The sequence below is a fragment of the Simochromis diagramma genome, unplaced genomic scaffold (genome assembly GCF_900408965.1).
Source record: "Simochromis diagramma unplaced genomic scaffold, fSimDia1.1 OVJJ01000642.1, whole genome shotgun sequence".
Lineage (NCBI taxonomy): Eukaryota > Metazoa > Chordata > Actinopteri > Cichliformes > Cichlidae > Simochromis > Simochromis diagramma.
Genome location: NW_024387518.1, coordinates 315,210 through 322,666, shown reverse-complemented (window position 1 = coordinate 322,666; position 7,457 = coordinate 315,210).

The window sequence follows — 7,457 nt, the reverse complement described above, 5'->3', positions numbered from 1 at the left end:
CATTAGAGCCTCCTAATGCGTGTTTTGCTTGGGTTTCCACCGGCATGGAATTACCAAAAATAGAGAGGGCATAACCTAATATACAGTGGGGCAAAAAAGTATTTAGTCAGCCACCGATTGTGCAAGTTCCCCCACTTAAAATGATGACAGAGGTCAGTAATTTGCACCAGAGGTACACTTCAACTGTGAGAGACAGAATGTGAAAAAAAAATCCATGAATTCACATGGTAGGATTTGTAAAGAATTTATGCGTAAATTAGGGTGGAAAATAAGTATTTGGTCACCTCAAATAAGGAAAATCTCTGGCTCTCACAGACCTGTAACGTCTTCTGTAAGAAGCTTTTCTGTCCCCCACTCGTTACCATTATGAATGGCACCTGTTTGAACTCATCATCTGTATAAAAGACACCTGTCCACAGCCTCAAACAGTCAGACTCCAAACGCCGCCATGGCCAAGACCAAAGAGCTTTCGAAGGACACCAGGAAAAGTATTGTAGACCTGCACCAGACTGGGAAGAGTGAATCTACAATAGGCAAGCAGCTTGGTGTGAAAAAATCAACTGTGGGAGCAATCATCAGAAAATGGAAGACATACAAGACCACTGATAATCTCCCTCGATCTGGGGCTCCACGCAAGATCTCATCCCGTGGGGTCAAAATGATCATGAGAACGGTGAGCAAAGATCCCAGAACCACACGGGGGGACCTGGTGAATGACCTGCAGAGAGCTGGGACCAAAGTAACAAAGGTCACCATCAGTAACACACTACAACGGCAGGGAATCAAATCCCGCAGTGCCAGACGTGTTCCGCTGCTGAAGCCAGTGCATGTCCAGGCCCGTCTGAAGTTTGCCAGAGAGCACATGGACGATACAGCAGAGGATTGGGAGAATGTCATGTGGTCAGATGAAACCAAAGTAGAACTTTTTGGTATAAAGTAAACTCGTCGTGTTTGGAGGAAGAAGAATACTGAGTTGCATCCCAAGAACACCATACCTACTGTGAAGCATGGGGGTGGAAACATCATGCTATGGGGCTGTTTTTTCTGCCAAGGGGACAGGACGACTGATCCGTGTTAAGGACAGAATGAATGGGGCCATGTATCGTGAGATTTTGAGCCAAAACCTCCTTCCATCAGTGAGAACTTTGAAGATGAAACGAGGCTGGGTCTTCCAACATGACAATGATCCAAAACACACCGCCCGGGCAACAAAGGAGTGGCTCCGTAAGAAGCATTTGAAAGTCCTGGAGTGGCCTAGCCAGTCTCCAGACCTCAACCCCATAGAAAATCTGTGGCGGGAGTTGAAAGTCCGTGTTGCTCGGCGACAGCCCCAAAACATCACTGCTCTCGAGAAGATCTGCATGGAGGAATGGGCCAAAATACCAGCTACTGTGTGTGCAAACCTGGTAAAGACCTATAGTAAACGTTTGACCTCTGTTATTGCCAACAAAGGTTATGTTACAAAGTATTGAGTTGTATTTTTGTTATTGACCAAATACTTATTTTCCACCCTGATTTACAAATAAATTCTTTACAAATCCTACCATGTGAATTCATGGATTTTTTTTTTTTTTTTCACATTCTGTCTCTCACAGTTGAAGTGTACCTCTGGTGCAAATTACTGACCTCTGTCATCATTTTAGGTGGGGGAACTTGCACAATCGGTGGCTGACTAAATACTTTTTTGCCCCACTGTATGAAACAGGAAAAAAACAAAGTCTAATCCATTTATTTCAACAAAGTAACTGTATTCTAAAAATCACCTTTTTAAACAGTAACTGTAACAGAATACAGTTACTCATATTTTGTATTTTAAATACAAGTCAAGTCAAGTCAACTTTATTGTCAATTCTGCCACATGTACAGGACATACAGAGAATAGAAACTACGTTACTCTCAATCCCTAGATAAAAAAGCAAATGAACATTTAAATATAAGAGTGATTAAAAAATGCAGGTAAAATAATTAAAAAGTAAAAATTTAAATAAATAAATACAATACAATTTTACATATAACAAGAAAGCTATACAATATACAATATAATGGGTAAATGACATTGGGTGTAAACCATGTACGTGGTACATGTATTCTTTTACTCCTAAACGCTGTCTGTCAGTGAGGGCAGCAGCCAATAGTATACCATAAAAATATAAAATAAAAAATATCTGATCAAATCATTTAATGTAGGAATCTTACAAAACAGGTTCATAAATAACAACAACAACCACTCACCAGCTTGGAAGATGGAACAAATTACAGTGGAGGTAAAAATAGGCACTTCTGTTGTCTCCTTCCTGGTAGTTTGGGAGTTGTTTTGGACTTCTGTGAAATTTACCAGTTATTAAAGTAGGAACAAGATGCCAGTTATGCTCGCTTTTAGACAGTTTGTCAACTCCAGAGAAGCATGCACAAAGCCTCTCTTTAGCCCATCATAGTTGGAGGAAGGATTGGATTTGTCTTACTGTCACTAACTCACTGTCAGACTTAGTTTACAGCATTGATATAATTAACCTGGTTAAACAGGCGACCCATATACTGAAGGTTTGAGTTCTCAATGCAGATTTAAATCCGCCTCAGACCATTTCCTGTGTGTCATTTCCCCTCTCACCCTCCCCACCCTCCTGTCTCCTATCTGTATGTACATAACTTAAAAACTTAGGTCAAACAGATAAGAAACACTTTACTTGGATTGAGACTGTTTTGTGTGGTTTTTGTAGCTTTTACACATCCTCTGCATTTTTGAAATACTAAATATTCATGACAGTCTCATTTAGATAATCAACAGTGGAGCTAGTTCAAATTTACAATCTTGATTTTGTTATTTTTTATGATAAACCAAAGAAGTCTGTACAACATAAAGACACTGGACAGTTTCCACTGCCTAGAAAGCTCCATCCCTGAGAGTGATTTTGTGATTTTTAGTAAAACGTAAAGCTGTTGTTTGCAGATTAAGAACTCGAATCTATCAGGACTTCACAGCATACCATTTATTTCTAAATGCTAACAAGATAGTAATTTGCCCAAGACACCAAACATTTTGGGTTGCACTCACATGCAATCTATGATGTTGTGCAACCACGTATTTTATCTTCATACAAGCTGCTTTGTTTACTTGGGAACAGGAAATTAAGTAAGCACGGCTGTTAGAAGCTGTAAGAAAAGTCTGGTGGAGAGAAAACAGTCAGTGTTTTGCGTCAGTCAGTGCGATACAGGAAAAAATAACCTGAAATGCTTCTTACTCAAAGGTGTGAGTGATGTATGAGTGTTGTGTGGTTAGTTGCTTGTAGTACAGTAATTTCATTCTCAAAGTGAAAAAAACAATTCTGAAAAAAAAAAATATATATATTACGTTGAGATTGACTTGAGTACCCATGGCAGAGCAAAAAGATCTCCAGACCTGAAAGGTGAACTGGGGTCCTTTGTCTGATGTGATTTCTGCAGGGATTCCATGGAGCCGGAAAACATGATCAACCATTAGCTTAGCAGTTTCTGTGGCGGTGGGAAGTTTGTCCAGAGAAATGAAGTGCGCGGCTTACCTTTGCCATACCGTATGGCAAAAGCAGGAAGCACCGGAGCCAGTTCAAGATGTTTCTCATCCTGACTGTATTGCCGGGAGAGGGCGTCGGCCTTTTATTTTCTTAGAGCCTGGACGGAAAGAGATCGAGAATCTGAATCGATCAAAAAACAAGGACCACCTGGCTTGGCAGGCATTCAGTCACTTTGCTGTCCTAAGGTAGGTAAGGTTCTTGTGATTGGTGAAGATAGTGAATGGGTGCTCCACTCCCTCTAATAGGTGGCGCCATTGTTCCAGAGCAAGTTTGATGGCTACCTGACTGTAGTTCCTTATGAAACGCCAATAGAAGAAAGCGTTGTAGCTGCTTGCGAGTCGTGTGTGTGAGCCATTCCTGAACTGCCCGGATCTTGGCTGTATCCGTCTTCACCTGCCCTCCAGCTAGAACTTATCCCAGTAATGTGACAGATTGTGCATGAAAGTCGCACTTCTCGGCCTTAACGTACAGTCTATTTTCCAACAGGCGATGTAGCACGGCCCAAACATGGACCTTGTGTTCCTGGAGGTTCCTGGAAAAGATTAGAATGTCATCTAGGTAGACGTAGACAAAGCGGTTCAGAAAGTCCCAAGCTTTGGAACACGGCTGGAGCGTTGGTTAACCCAAAGGGCATGACCAGGTATTCAAAATGGCCTAGCGGGGTGTTTAAAGCTGTTTTCCATTCATCACCCTCCCTGATGCGGACCAAATGGTAAGCATTGCGGAGATCTAGTTTAGTGAAAATAGTGGCCCCCTGCAGGGGCTCCAATGCAGCACTGATGAGTGGCAGGGGGTATTTATTTTTGACGGTGATAGTGTTGAGACCTCTGAAGTCAATACATGGACGGAGGCTCTTGTCCTTCTTAGCCACAAAAAGAATCCTGCGCCTACAGCAGAGGATGAAGGCCGGATAATCCCTGCCGTCAGAGAATGATGAATGTATTTCTCCATTGCCTCTCTTTCAGGCTTGGAAATGGTGAACAGATGGCTGGAGGGAAGTGGAGCGCCAGGTACGTGGCCAAGAAGAACAAGAACGTGCTGCTCCTCACCACCGCTCCGACCCCAAACCCCGGCCTAGCCGCCGCAGTAGCGACGGCGGCGGAAAACCTCCCTTGGTGCTGCATTACAACCGCACCAAGAGAGGCATCAACAACCTGGACAAGGTCATGAGCACGTACAGCTGCAGGAGAAAGACCTGCAGGTGGCCAGTGGCCCTTTTCCACAACACGGTCAACGTGGCAGCCTACAACGCATTCGTGCTGTGGAGGGAAATTCACCCCGACTGGATGGCGGGCAAGCTCAACAAACGACGGCTCTTCCTCAGGAGGAGGCCGAGTCGCGGGCCAAGGTACTTCCACCGAGGTCGACGATGCCGATGCTCGTACTACTCGCACCGCCGACGCTACGCCACGCAACTCCTCTCCGGTCAAGAGGAGAAGGTGCCGCGTGTGTCCCAGGAGCAAAGACGTCAAGACCAAGATCCTGTGCCACGAGTGCCGAGTGCACGTGTGCACCAACTGCGCCGTCATGTACTGTCCCAACTGCGCCGCTTCACGCACCTCCGCTTCACGCACTGCCGCTCCCCAGATGCCGCCGACGTCGTAATAACACAAGCGCCCCTCGGGGGTCCTAGCGACCCCCCACCCTAATCATCATCATAACACAAGCGCCCCTTTGGGGTCCTACCGACCCCCCACCCTAATCATCATAACACACGCGCCCCGAGGGGGTCCTAGCGACCCCCCACCCTAATCATCATAACACATATGCCCCGAGGGGGTCCTAGCAACCCCCCCACCCTATCATCGTCATAACACATATGCCCCGAGGGGGTCCTAGCAACCCCCCCACCCTATCATCGTCATAACACATATGCCCCGAGGGGGTCCTAGCGACCCCCACCCTAATCATCATAACACATATGCCCCCAGGGGGTCCTAGCGACCCCCCACCCTATCACTATCATCATCATCATCATCATAATAACACACACGCCGCTCGGGGGGTCACCACGACCCACGCCCCGAGAACAGGCGGGCGCACAAGGGTTAACTAATTTATTATTAACAATAATATAAAATTATGCACAAAAGGAATTACTAATGTAAAAAGTGGTTTTATTTATATATCCTTATATATAAATATATGCGGTGGCCCGAGAGACAAAACACGTACAAACTCCAAAAAGCATGTACAAATTCCAAAGCACATTTCTAGCGTTAACTGAACTTCCAAAACAGAGCTACCTAGATCACTTAAATTACAGAATTGAAAGTATATGTGTATTGTTTGTGTATTTATACACAAGCACTCATATATATTCAAATAATTTAAAAAAAGTTCATTTACCTGTTACTACCACACACCAAATCCGGTCGTTGGTACTTGCTGGCTTGTGTAGCCACTAGGTAACAAAAGCTCAACACTGCGCCTAGCATCCTGGAGCACTTCTGTTGTCTTTTGTACGTGTTTTGAGTTTTTATGTGCTTCTGAGTTTTTACGTGTTTTGGAGTTTGTACGTGTTAAGTCTAATTGTTGAATGTTGTCATTGTGCTTCTTAAATTTGTAAACTCTTAGTTCAATCTATAGGATCAAGACATCCCTTTGTCTTTGACCACCTCTCCAGCCACTCTGTGCTGGGGGAGGATTATTGTAGACACATCCCTTGTGAAGATTCTGTTTGATGTTTGGTAAGCTTCCTGCCCTTTGTATGGCTTCACTGTGTTGTGCATGGTGAACCAATACAGGAATTGAACCATATATTGGGTGTGGGGGAGATTACCATTTTATGACTAAGGTTGTTGTTAGAAACAGTTGGAAGTCACGCACACAGAGAGACACACATTCTCACACACTCAAACACATTATTATTATTATTATTATATCTAGAAAGGCTGCTCAGCTCCACCTATCTCTATAAGTTATGAAGGCATTAGACAACCATGAAGTCAGACTAGTTGGTCTTTGTGCCTTTTCTTGAGTGCAGTGATGAATATGTTTACTGAAATGTTGTGTAACATGTCAAACCAAATTCTCCACACAACTCCTTAACAGACTGTATTGAGACCAGAAGGAGGTAATGTTTTTGATATGACACTTTTAATGTTACAAATAATTGTTATTCTTTTAAATCAACACTGCCTTGTTCTATGATTGGGGTATATTTTTACCAATATTTATAAGGACACAAAAGCAGACACACATGAACGGTTTTGATGAAAACTTTGATTGCACAGCAAATAAAGAAATTGATTTTGCAAAGTTCACTTAGTGAAAAAGTCCAAACTAAATCTTCTCTTAATGGTTTGCAGATAACATCTTGCAGACTTAACTCACACAAACGCTCTCTAGCTGGAAAGGCAACTTGCAAAAAATCTAAACAGTAATAAGTAAAAGCCCGAGTGACACTCTTGACTATAACCGTCTGGTGAAATATGATGAGGAGTGGTCCAGGATGCTCACATAACAATCAAAGAGTCAAAGAGTGGATACATTGCCCAGACTTTGAACTTTATGCTTTCAGACTTAGATTTTAGGCCTATTTTATGCTACTATTAATATGATCTGCCCATCATTAGTTCTTCTGCCCTCTCCCCACTGGGTAGGTCAGGTCACAACCTGATTCACCCCCTGCTGTGTGCCCATTGTGAAGAGGAAGCCTGTGACTACCAGGAGTATCAGGAGGTGGTTGGAGGAGGCCTTAGTGGAACTACAAGGCTGTTTTCAGGTGAAAGTGAATATAAAGAGGAGAGTTGAGCCACTGACTCATGGCAAACCTATGAATCAGTCATGATTCTCATATAAAGCCATGGTGGGCGTTATCAGAATCAGTTTTATGAAATTTGAATGTAATATAATTCTTGGGTGATCATTTCTGTTGGACCCAACATTATGTCTGTACTTGTAGAT